The sequence below is a fragment of the Molossus molossus genome, unplaced genomic scaffold, assembly GCF_014108415.1.
Source record: "Molossus molossus isolate mMolMol1 unplaced genomic scaffold, mMolMol1.p scaffold_m16_p_3, whole genome shotgun sequence".
Classification (NCBI taxonomy): Eukaryota; Metazoa; Chordata; class Mammalia; order Chiroptera; family Molossidae; genus Molossus; species Molossus molossus.
The window spans coordinates 14,056,482-14,068,592 of NW_023425366.1; positions in this window are offsets into that span (position 1 = coordinate 14,056,482).

A 12,111-nucleotide genomic window follows, 5' to 3' on the forward strand; every position below is an offset into this window, starting at 1 on the left:
TCCCTCTCCCCTCTTCTCTCTCTAAAATAAAATAAGAGCATTGAAAATAAATAAATAATGAAATAATTTGTTAACTTCTCCTTTTTATAATAAAAATAAGTCTTGTAACAAGCATTTTATAAGAAGCCTGGGAATTTCTATGGTGTTATCAAGCAGTCCTCGTAGGAATTAGTTACATCTGCTAAAAGGGCAGCACCTGGCATTCCCAGCATGCCCTTCCTACTCGCCTTCGCTGTCTCCACACTGCCTGTTCCCTGTCCCCGCCTGAAACAGTATGTTTTGGGTCCTGAGAACTGGGAAATTGTGTAGTCTTTCCCCCCGGTTATATATCAGATGGTGTTTGTATACATGTGCTAGCTTACATGCACCCCCGGCAGCAGTTGGCAGCCCCACCATGGAGTTCCCGCTCCAGGCGGGGCGGCAGGTGTTCTAACCAGAAGTGCAGGCGGCTGTCATCCATACACAGTGCTTCTGGTCTCCATACCCTAGTCACCCCAGAGGCTTTGGTAGCACAGCAAATGTTCAAAGTTTTGAAATTAATAGTTTTTTGATCAATATAGCAGATAGTAGTGGCTCTTACTGGTAAAACTACAAGTATTCAGGGTATGTGAACTTACTAAATTATTTCAGTGGTTCCTCATCCTTGCAATGAAAGGAGATAAGAATCTAGTGAGGCCTGTAGCCTGTACCCTTAGCCTGGGGCCTGAGTTGCCCCCTAAGTGGTCTTGCTTCCTACCATTTTTTCCAAGGATTTCTGGTTGCTTCTTGTTGACTGGATAAGACAATCCCATCTCTGGAATATTATGAAATTTGCCTTAAATGGACTTTTCCTGGAGAGTGGTGAGTGAATTGCGAAACGGAGGTAAGACCTCACTGTGCTTACAGAATAGGTTGCCTAAGTTTTTCTGAATGCTTGCTAATGTTTATTAAAACCACTGTGTGGAACAGTTTGATCGGGGCTTGGGTTTTTGTGTGTGTTTTTCTAACTTGGCACCAAGGTTGTGGGACAATAGCTAACCGGCATCCACCTTGAAAATGTCAGTGCTGTTCTTGTGTATGACCACAGTGGCTCAGCTTGGTTAGAAACGTTGGGTCGGATTATCCTGATTGCTCGTTCCCACGGAATGGATGGGAAGGAACTTGTTCCCGTCTGCAGTTTCCCGTGAGAATGCAAATTTACATCAGGTTGTACTGTGCTGAGCATTCTAAAGTGCTTTCTTAAAATGGGGGATTTCGCAAAATTTTAAAACTTCTGGGACCAACATAGGTGCCACCTTATTATCTTCTCATGTATGAGGATATTAAAACTATCCTATTCTGCCCTGGCCGGTTTGGCTCAGAGGTTAGAGTGTCGGCCTTTGGTCCAGAGAGACCCGGGTTCGGTTCCCGCTAAGGGCATGTACCTCGGTTGCAGTTTGTCCCCGGCCCTGGTCGGTCGTGCGGGTGGCAGCCACTCGATGTGTCCCTTTCACATCAATGTTTCTCTCTCTCCCTCCCTCCCACTCTATCTGAACCAAAAATGGAAAAATGTCCTTGGGTGAGGATAAAAGAAAAAGAAAAAAAAAAAAACTATACTATTCATTGTCAAGACCATTTCACAAAATATTTTAACATCAACATTTCAGAAAATGAACAGTTGACAATAAGAAAAACTAGAAATACAGTCAAACCTCAGTTCTCAAACACCTCCCATCTCGAACAATTCGTTTTTCAACCAAGGTGTTCACAGAAAAATGCCTCAGTTGTCGAACAAAACCAGTTCTTGACCTCACAACTCTTTTATGCTGATGCCTGTTGCTCAGTCACTCATCCCTCAGGTGACAAACAGAATGTGCAAGGATGAGTCGGTTTACTGTTAACCCACACTGTTAACATCTCAGGAAATTGTGCTGCGAGTGTTTTCTTCTTTGCTTTTGTTGCTGCTGCTTATTATTAAATATGCACAGTGAGTCACCACGGGTCCCAAGAAGGTTAGTGATAGCAGCAAAGCCAAAAGGAAAGTTGTGAGAATAGGCTTAGAAGTATACTAGAGGTGTTCGAGCATCTGACCATTTTTGTTGTTAGATTTTCATTTACATTTCATGTCCTTTTTGTTTTTAAAGTGTTTATACATGAAACAGTACATTAGACACGTACTGCAAATAAGAAAGGTTAAAACGGAATCATTTAGGGGTCTGGATGGGTTAATTCAATTTACATTCTTTCTAATGGGCATATGCCCTGACCAGGAATCGAACTAGGACCTCTCAGTCCATGAGACGAGGTTCAGTCCACTGAGGCACTCCGGATGGGCAAGAATCGCTTCTTGAACAGCCTTCCAGAATGAATTAAGTTCGAGAACCAAGGTTCCACTGGAGTAAAAACAAAGTTCAAATGCAAGAACAGGGTTACGCCATAAAACTGTATTTTAAATGTTATCCTTTATGCTGTTTTAGTGATATAGGCTTGTCAGTTTGGAGATCTTAAGACTTTGGGATCTTACAAATAGTAAAATTTTTAAATCTTTTAGTGCCACCCAAATGGAATCTGAATGGCCACTTTCTCTGGTACTTTGTTTTTATCACAGTCACTGCTGAAAATTCATTTTCACCTGAACATGTGAAAATGGAAACAACTCTTCTAAGGCTATTTTAGTCGGTTCAGAGTGGTCTGGGTAAGGACAGCAGTCCGATCTCCAGACAGGGCTAAAATTAGTAGTGACATTCTGGGTGGTCAGTTAATAAGCAGAGGTCAATGGAATACAACTCCCTTCAGCAGAGACCTTGGTCCTGCGTGCTGAGCCTAACGCATTCTGGGAAGTACGTAGGGGAGCTCAGCACTGCCAGGAGCAAGCCATTGGACTAATTAGCATATTGTACTTCCGCACAGCAGAACACTGCTGGGTACTGACTGGTTATTAGGTTTACAGACTGAACAGTGATTGAAATGAAATAATTTCCTGAATGAAATACCAAAATGGGGTTTGATAAGCAGTGAGTGAAAGAAATTGACACTTGGATTCCCCAAAGACATGGGGTCTTTGAGCTCTATTACATCAGCTCAGGGAACTGAGAAAGGATGAAAAGGGAAAAATAGAAGTTTTTTATGGTGTAAACTGAAACGAATCTGATTTATTCTTTGTCCCTGAACACACACAAAAACGTAAAGAACATAATTTGAGATTGCCAATTTTTTCCCTAGATAAACATTTACTTATTCAGGGGAAAAGGGTTTTTTGTTGTTGTTGTTTGTTTGTGTTTTTAACAACCTCGGTGAGCATTCCTTTCCAAAAACAGTCTTTTTAACCCAATTTTGTGGGGTCAGCACAGTGGGATGGAAAGAATAATCACCTGTGATTCAGGAAGTCTGCTTTATAATCACCAGGCTCCCCTGTCCCTCGTTACTTCATTGGTAAGAAATCAAAAAGCCCTTTCCAGCATCATATGACTTTAGTAAATCAGATCAGGGCAGATGTTTAAGATTAAACAAAGCTGTTTTACTGACCTCAAACAGGTTTTGACTAAAAATACTTCCAAGCAGTATAGTCAAATATTCACTAATAAACTACGTAGGTATTGTACAATTTTTAGACAGAGAACTGAAAGGAAGGAAATTAGAGTTAGAAAAGGGGGAATGGAGTCCCGGTGACATAAAAGACTAACCTAAATAAAGCATGTGTCTAAAAAAAGATTGCTTTCCTGCAGATTATAGATCAGGTTCCTGGTTTCTAATGGCTCTTGATTATTTTCCTGTAATGCTGCTATTAGGTAGACCTTTTTTCCCCCTGGAGTCCTTAGTTCTGCTTTTGATCTGCCACTGCTGTGAGTGTTGGTAAATAAAGTGGTGCAGAAGATTTGTTGTTAGCAAGGTTGGCTTTGTTATCAGCTATCTTGTATGGAGGTTTTCTCTTCACTGATAGAAGACCTGGAGGAAAGGACAAAACCCATAGTGCACTTTCTCGGTTCTTGCCTTCTCTTCCTCCTTCCAGCACCAAATCACTGCCTTATAGAGCCAGAGGGCGGAACTCAGCCTGAGGCAACTATTTCATCATGTGACCATACCCTAAAACACCAGCTCTTCTAAAAGGTCCCCAAGAATAGTCCTAGATCTTTAGTTTCCTCCCCAAAGAGCAGGAAGTTCTTTCTGGTTTAAATAGCAAGCCAAGAGTATCTGGGGGGAGGGGAGTCTTACCTAATTTAAGGCCTTTTATATAGTTCCTGATTTTCAGGTGATTTCTTCTCATGGTCACAAAGATGTAGAGCCCAGAGGCCTTGTAAGTGCTGGAAAAAGGGCCTGTCTCCCCGTCTCCAGCCGTAAAGATTCCTGTGCTCTGGTTTCCTCGTACGGGAGGAGTTGGACAGGAGTTAGAAGAAATCTGGTCCAGAAATCCGGTTTCTATTATGCATTCTTCAGTCAACCCCTATTTAGACCTCAAGCCTGCAAAAAGTGTGGTTTTTATAGCCCCTATTTAGCTGAAAAAAGAATAACGTTCCACAGAAATATGAGATACCCAATTTTAGGAACTTGAGGTTTTTTATACCTAAATCCCACTAAGGTTCTGATTCATTCTCTACAACTAAGATACAGAACACTACCTAGCACTTTAGCTTCCTTCTCAGTAAACCTAAAGATAATCTGAAGCCAAATTTGGAGAATGAGCACAAATGAAATCAATTGTCCAGGGGTCTCATAAAATCAGGTGGACAAAGATCTGACCCCTGCTAGGGAAGCAACTGGAGACCAGCTCGGGCCTCTCTCCACCACGAGGTGGCAGGATTCCCCTTGCCTGGAACCTCCAGGTCCCTGAAAGGACACTGATTTCCACAGTGCGTGTAGTGTCTTCTTCAGCTTCAAGTAATTGTGTCAGACCGTCGTGTCTGTGATGTTATGTATGTTTCTAGAGGCTGATTACCTCTAGCTCACTTCTGAGATGTTTTCACACCAGCTTGGTGGCAGCATGGTGGTTTCTAGCCCCTGTCTCCTCTTGTTTCTCAGGCCGGTGGTGTAAGTGGACGGCAATACAGTCAAAGCCTAGGTTTCAGTAAAATAAAAATAGCTGTTAGCTGTTCTGTATTACATGGTTACTATGGGGCCAGGCGCTGTGCTAACGATATACATTATATCATCCTCACGGCAACACTAAGAGAGTGTGCTGTTCCCCCTGTTCTGTGGGTGAGGAAATCAGGACCACACATAGCTAGAAAGTGGTAGGGTTGAGGTTTGAGCCCAGGTTTGTCTGTCTCCAGAACTACAGTTCTTCACTGCCATGAATCATGAAGAAAAATTAGTGCATACAGATATGTCGAAGTCATGTTTCTATGATCAGATATAATTGTTGGTGAGATATTCATTGTTCATAAAGACTTCATTATGTCCTGAAGTGGGGCCTGAATTCTTTTTTTTTTTTTTAATCCGCACTCAAGGATATTTTTCTATTTATCTTCAGGTAGAGAAAGAGAGGGGGAGAGAGAGAGAAATGTCAATGTGAGAGGGACACATCAACTGGTTAGACCCGACCAGGGCCGGGGACAAACTGCAACTGAGGAAGGTGCTCTTGGCTGGAATCGAACCCAGAACTCATTGGTCTGAAGGCTGATGCTCTACTGCTGAGCCAAACCAGCCAGGGTGGGGCCCGAGTTCTTTACCAAACTACAAACGTATTCTTTTTCTTAATTCTTTTTTTATTAATTGATTTGAGAGAGAGATTTGTAGTTCCACTTATTTATGCATCCATTGGTTGATTCTTTTTTTTTTTTATCCTCACCTGAGGACATTTTTCTATTTTTTGTTCAGGTAGAGTGGGAGGGGGAGAGAGGAAGAAAGAGAGAAACATCGATGTGAAAGGGACACATCGAGTGGCTGCCACCCGTACGACCAACCAGGGCCGGGGACAAACTGCAACCGAGGTACATGCCCTTAGCGGGAACCGAACCCGGGTCTCTCGGGACCGCAGGCCGACGCTCTAACCGCTGAGCAAAACCGACCAGGGCCATTGGTTGATTCTTGTATGTGCCCTGAGTGGGGATCAAACCCGCAACCTAGGCGTATCAGGACGAAGCTCCAGCCAACTGAACTACCTGGCCAGGGCCACAAAAGTATTCTTGTACCTTCAGTGCACGGTTGTGCTACACCCCTTTAAATGAAACCAAACCTTAGACAGTTTCTCTACTTTGTTTCTAAAGACAGTGTCAGGTTTTATTTGCCAAAATTTAAACATTGACCATTTCAAAGAGAAATACACACACACACACACACATAAATAAAATTTAAATTTATTCACAACATGCCAATAGGGAAGTTTAGGATATTAAAAGTTCCAAGAAGTCCTCCAGGAAATGAACCTGTGTCAGCTGGCTTACTGAGTTCGGTTCTTTACTATATTCGCCACAGTGCCTTTCTCTGGCTGCCTTGCATGACAGCCATAAAGAACCTGCCTTGTGCCCTGGCCAGTTTGGCTCAGCAGTTGGAGCGTCGGCCTGCAGTCCAGAGAGACCCGGGTTCGGTTCCTGCTAAGGGCACATACCTCGGTTGCAGTTTGTCCCCGGCCCTGGTTGTGTCGTGTGGGTGGCGACCACTCAATGTGTCCCTTTCACGTCGATGTTTCTCTCTCTCTCTCTCCCTCCCACTCTATCTGAGCAAAGAATATCGGAAAGAAAAAAAAGAAAGAACCTACCTTGTGCTCTATACACTGCCCTTTGTCACGCCGCTATGACCTTCCAGAGTCCCTTCTCCATCTGGAAGGACCATTACCCACCCTCGGGGAAGAGCTCACGGAGAACCCTCTCTGAAGTCCTTTCCGGCTTTGACCTCTTCTCCTTTCTGCTCTCATTGCGGAGACTCTCACAATGACATTGACCACTCCTTCTCCGAAACTCTTCCCTCCTGGGAGTTCCTTTCTGTTCTTTTCTGACTCACCTAATTCTCTTAAGATGTTTTCTGAGTCTCTTCCCAGTTTCTCTTTCTGCATGATCCCTAGATAACACAAAATCAATAATTAACATTTCACATAAGCTTACTATCTGCCATACGTTAAGTAAAGCATTTAAGGTAGAGTGTTTATTTTTAGATGAAGAAAGAAGACAAGGACTGTCTTTGTAAGTGGGAAAGTTCAATTTGAGCCCTGTTTTTATTCCAAATCACCATGCATATTCCCTCAAAATAAGTATGTGTTCTCTAGAATTCTTTCCTAAGCCTTCTCGTTTCACATACACACAGTCCATAGGTTTATATTCATTCCCTTAACTTCAGAATCTATCTCTTGAGCTCCTGGTCCATCTAGCCTATTAAACATGACCAAGTAGATGTACTGTGTGTACTTAACACATTCACGATGGGAATCACTGTCTTCCTCGGACCCCCTCGAAATCCTCCAAGATGACCTCCTCCTCCAATATTATTTCACTTAGGAGCACTGCCCTTCACCCAGCTGCCCTACTGGAACCTCGAAGCCACCTTTGTTCCTGCCTCCATAACACCTCCTCTAATTCTTCCCAAGGTCTTGCCACTGCAGACTCCAAGTTGTTCCTCAGCCCCTTCCCACGTTCTTTTCATACGGCTTTAGATAATTAAGGCTCTCAACATCTTGCCCTTGAACTATTTTGCCTGCCTTTTAACTGGTCTCTCTACTTCTGATATCTCCCTAGGTCCCATCCATCTTTCCCATTGCTGTCAGAGTTGTTCCGAAACCAGTAATTGATCATGTCACATCCTGCTCAAAACTCTCTGAGAGTTGCCTTTTGTCTACTGAACAAACTCTAAAGTCCTTAGCATAGCACATAAAACTTTCCATAATTTGGCCCCAATTTCTCTCCAAACTCATCTTCAGCCTGTTCCAGCTCGTGTATCTAACCTGCAGCCACTCACTGGGGGTCAGCTTTTCTGCAGCAATATCACGTGTCCACGCCACCATGCTGCTGTTCGTGCTACTGGAAATGCCCTCTTCCTCGGGCTACTTTTCTACCTGCTGAGATTCTGCTTTTCTTTGAAGACTCTGCTCCCTGCTCCCAGCGTACACACAGTTTCCACCCACGTTTGCAGGCTCACGATTCATTACTGGTCCCCTTTGTTTACATTTCTATTAAAGCTTTACTACAAACTAACCTGGACTCTGGTCATGGAGGTCTGTTTTCCTGAAAGCATGTAAACATATTAGTATCCTAGTGCTTAGAAAGAGCTTGATATGTAAATGATTAAAACTGTGATTTAGGGAAAAGTTAGACTAAACAGTCTCAACGTTTACTTCCAAATCTGAGATTTTTCTGTGCTATTTCTACACAATACAGTCTTATTTCAGGCCCTTGCAACTGTCACTTCACCTTGGAACTGCCTCCTATGCCAAGGGGCCTGTTCTGCTTTCGCTTCCTTGCAGAGGCTCGGAAGCCCAGGACCGGGCCCTGGCAGGAGCGCGTGCGGACGGGTGCGCAGGCCGCTGCGCGGAGGAGGCGGTGGGAGCACCCACGCGGAGAGCTCCAGTTCCAGCCATCTGGGACGGATTATCCCGGGGCGACGCTGCAGCAAAGAGAACAATTCTGGTCCTGCTTTTTCTTTCCTTTTTTTTTTTTTTTTTCTTTTTTTTTTTTGACATCTGGGCTCTGGCAGCTTCTCTATGGCTTTGCTCAGCAGTTTTGAGGAATAAGATCTGGGCTTGTTTCAGAGAAAGAAAAGCCTATTGACTCCAGTTCTGCCGCGGCCGAGCCCTTCCCGAGACCCTGCTCTTCCCGGTAGGGACTTTCGTGGAAGGTCTGGTCAGGTCCGGGTCTCACTGTCACTTACAGAGGAAAGGCTTCTCCGAGCACCGGGAGAACCTCATACCGCCTGGGGTCCGAGCTGGGTTCTTCTGATGCTCCTTGTTTCTCCTCCTCGTGTGACAAGGAACAAGGAACAGTAAACAACTGGGAGGAAAGGCAGCTTCCGGCTACTGGAGGAAACAGATTCTCTCCAGCTCTTCCAAACTTTCTCTTCTTATTTTATTTATTTTTTTAAATTTACTTTTTTTTTAATCCTCACCCAAAGATATTTTTTCATTTATCTTCAGATAGAGTGGGAAGGAGGGCGGGAGAGGGAGGAAAGACAGAGGGAGAAACATCGATGTGAGATGCTGGTTGTCTCCTGCAGGACCCTGACCAGGGCCAGGGACGAACTGCAACTGAGGTACGTGCCCTTGACCGGAATCGAACCCACAACTCACTGGGCTACTGGCCGGCCAACGCTCTAACCGCTGAGCCAAACCGGCCAGGGCTGAACTTTCTTTTTAAATATGAAGTCGGGAGAACGTTGTTCTAGTTTTGAGGAAACGTCATGCATTGCTTCCCTGAAGTTACATGTTTTGTTCTTGTAGTTTCATTATTATTACCTTCAGTGCACAAAATGTACTCGGATCTGTTCAGAGATTCAGATTGTGAGTCTGATTCTCAGACAAACAACGTATGGTAACGCTGCCTACCAGTGATCCGACTCCAGCCATCTGACCTGCGGCCCGAGGCCGGAGGCTGTGCGGCGCAGGAGAAGGGGCGAAGTCTGAGGCCCAGCTCCCTGACCTCCAACCAGTCGCTGCGCTTCCCGGGTACAAGGAGACAGGGTTCTCACCGAGGAGGGTTTGGGGAAGGTGGAATGAGATGGCGCGGGAAAACACTGGCATGGTGTCCATTGCGCAGTGAGTTCTCAGTGTTGCCTATGATTAAGTTTTATTAGGTTTATAGCCAAAATACAACCATAACTTTAGCTCAGCTTGTCTAGAGCTCACAAAGTATGCTCGTGCCACCCTGCCTGGGTTCCCAGGCCAGTTCAGCTGCTTGCTGGGACTCCAGGCAGTCAGGAACTTCTTCAAACATAAAACAGGGATGGCAAACGCAGTGTTTGTCACAAGCGGTTGTAAAGAGTCAATGAGTGCAGTCAAACCTCCGTCCTCGAATGTCTCCCATCTCGAACCATGCGGTTCTTGACCACGTTGTTCAAGGAAAAAGTGTCTCTCGGAGTTGTTGAACAAGCTTGTTCTCAGCCTGACAACCCTTCGGGCTGGTCCATCCGCAGGACAAAGCATCCCTCACACCACAAACAACAGGGTGCCAGTGGGTCTACCCCTAAACCTCTCTGTTACGTTAACCTCTCAGGAAACGGTGCTGTAAATACTTCTGTGTTTTGGGGTTTTTTTTGTTTTTGTTTTTTACTTCTGTTGCTGGCAAATTGGACAATTAGCAGAGTTTTAAAACATGAAGAGGCATCAAGTGTGCTGATGTTGCTACGGGGGTGAAAGGAACAAGGATCACAGACAAGGACGAGGTCGAACTGTCCTTGGTTTGGATAAAGGAAACGCAGTCAGCCGGTGACAGCATTTCGGAGGCAGTGACATGTGAGAAGGCAAAGATGCCGCATCCGACCCCCTGAGCGACACCCTGGGGTGAGTGCTGGCCAGCAGGGGTGGTTCACTAAATGGAAGGAAAGGAGTGTTTGTTTACAGGTTACACAGCACATTCGACAGGTACTCTGTAGGTTAAAACAGGGAGTCATTTGGGGGTCTGGGACACATTAATTCAATTTACTTCTAATGGGAAAAAAATGATTCGGTTTTCGAACAAATTACTTCTCGAACAGCCTTCTAGACCGATTTAAGGTCGACAGTCGAGGTTCCCTGTATATGCAAAGTGTTTAGAAGACACCTGGATGTAATATGCCCTGGGACGTGTAGATGCTATTACTGCGGTGGTTTGTACACTGGAAGGAGAGAAAAAGGAGAAAACATCTGGTCCACACCCAGCAGCTGTGCTTCGTGCTGCAGCGCAGGCACCAAAAGGCGTCCAAGGGGCGCCGGGGACCCTCAGACCCTGTGGCGCGCACGGTGCCGAGCGCGCCGGCTCCGGTCAGCCGGTCCGAGTTCGAAATCCCTGCTCGGCCACCTGCTAGCCACGGGGCTGCAGCCGAATCAGCTGTAAGTGCTGGTGCTCCCGTCTCCGCACCCTGAAACCGAGATAAAGAAGGCTGCCTACGTCACAGGGCTTCGCGTGGGTTAAAGAGTGTGTCCTCAAGTGTAGGCAGCGAAAGCAGTCCATGATCTCAACTGTTACTTTTTGGGCTATTGAGAAACGCCGGGTATTGTTTTATTGCTTCTGATCGGACCGCTGCCCTAAGGACGTCTGGGGCAGAGGAGCAGACCGGCGTCCCAGCCCGCAGACAGCGTCACTCACACCGCGTGATGTCGGCCACCCTGGGTCTCAGTGTCTGCAGCCCGCTTCAGGCAGACTGTCTGCACACACGCTGTCGGGTTGCAGTGCACTTTTTCTATGATATAGGACAGCGATTCGCAGCCTTTTTCATCTCATGACACACAAACTAATTACTAAAATTCCGCGGCACATCAAGATATATACAGATCTGCACACACACACACATACCCGTGTGGCTCAGTGGTTGAGCGTCGACCCTGCACCAAGAGGTGGTGGTTGGATTCCCGGTCAGGGCACACGCCCAGGCTGTGGGCCCGATCCCCCGTGGGGGGCGTGCAGGAGGCAGCCAATCGATGTTCTCTTTCATCCATGTTTCTATCTCTCTCTCCCTTTCTAAAATCAATAAAGAAAAAAAAAATGTTTTAATACCGATCTTACAAAAAAACAAAACAGGTATAATTTTGGTTTCTCACACTGGACAGCTACTGTTGTGTGGGCTACCATTTTATTTTGTTTTTCGAGAATCTAAGAGAAAAGAGGTCAGTGCCCCTAACTAGCCAGGTATGGCATGTTTTAAAATTCTGTGGCACACCAGTAGCAAATCACTGATACAGGAAATCCAATATTTCTATTAGTTTCTGGGGACTGGAACTACCTGAAGCCACAAGCAGGGTCCTCATTTGAGGAGAGAGAAGGTGAATTGAATGAGTAGGTTCAAAAGATGTTTTGAGTGTATGAGAAGCAACAATGCCCCACACTGTTTCATGGTGCAGGACTCAGCATTCCTTCTGGTGTTTCGTTGTTTTCCCCTGGGCATTTGTCAAATGTGGTACCTCCAAGGAAACACCCTTTTGTTACTTTAACCTTAGACTTGCAAATACAACCAGAGAGACTAGCATGGAGGACAAATGACCACCAAAATATCACCATTCTTCACTTTAAAAGCCCTTTCTATTTGCTAAGGATCTAAATT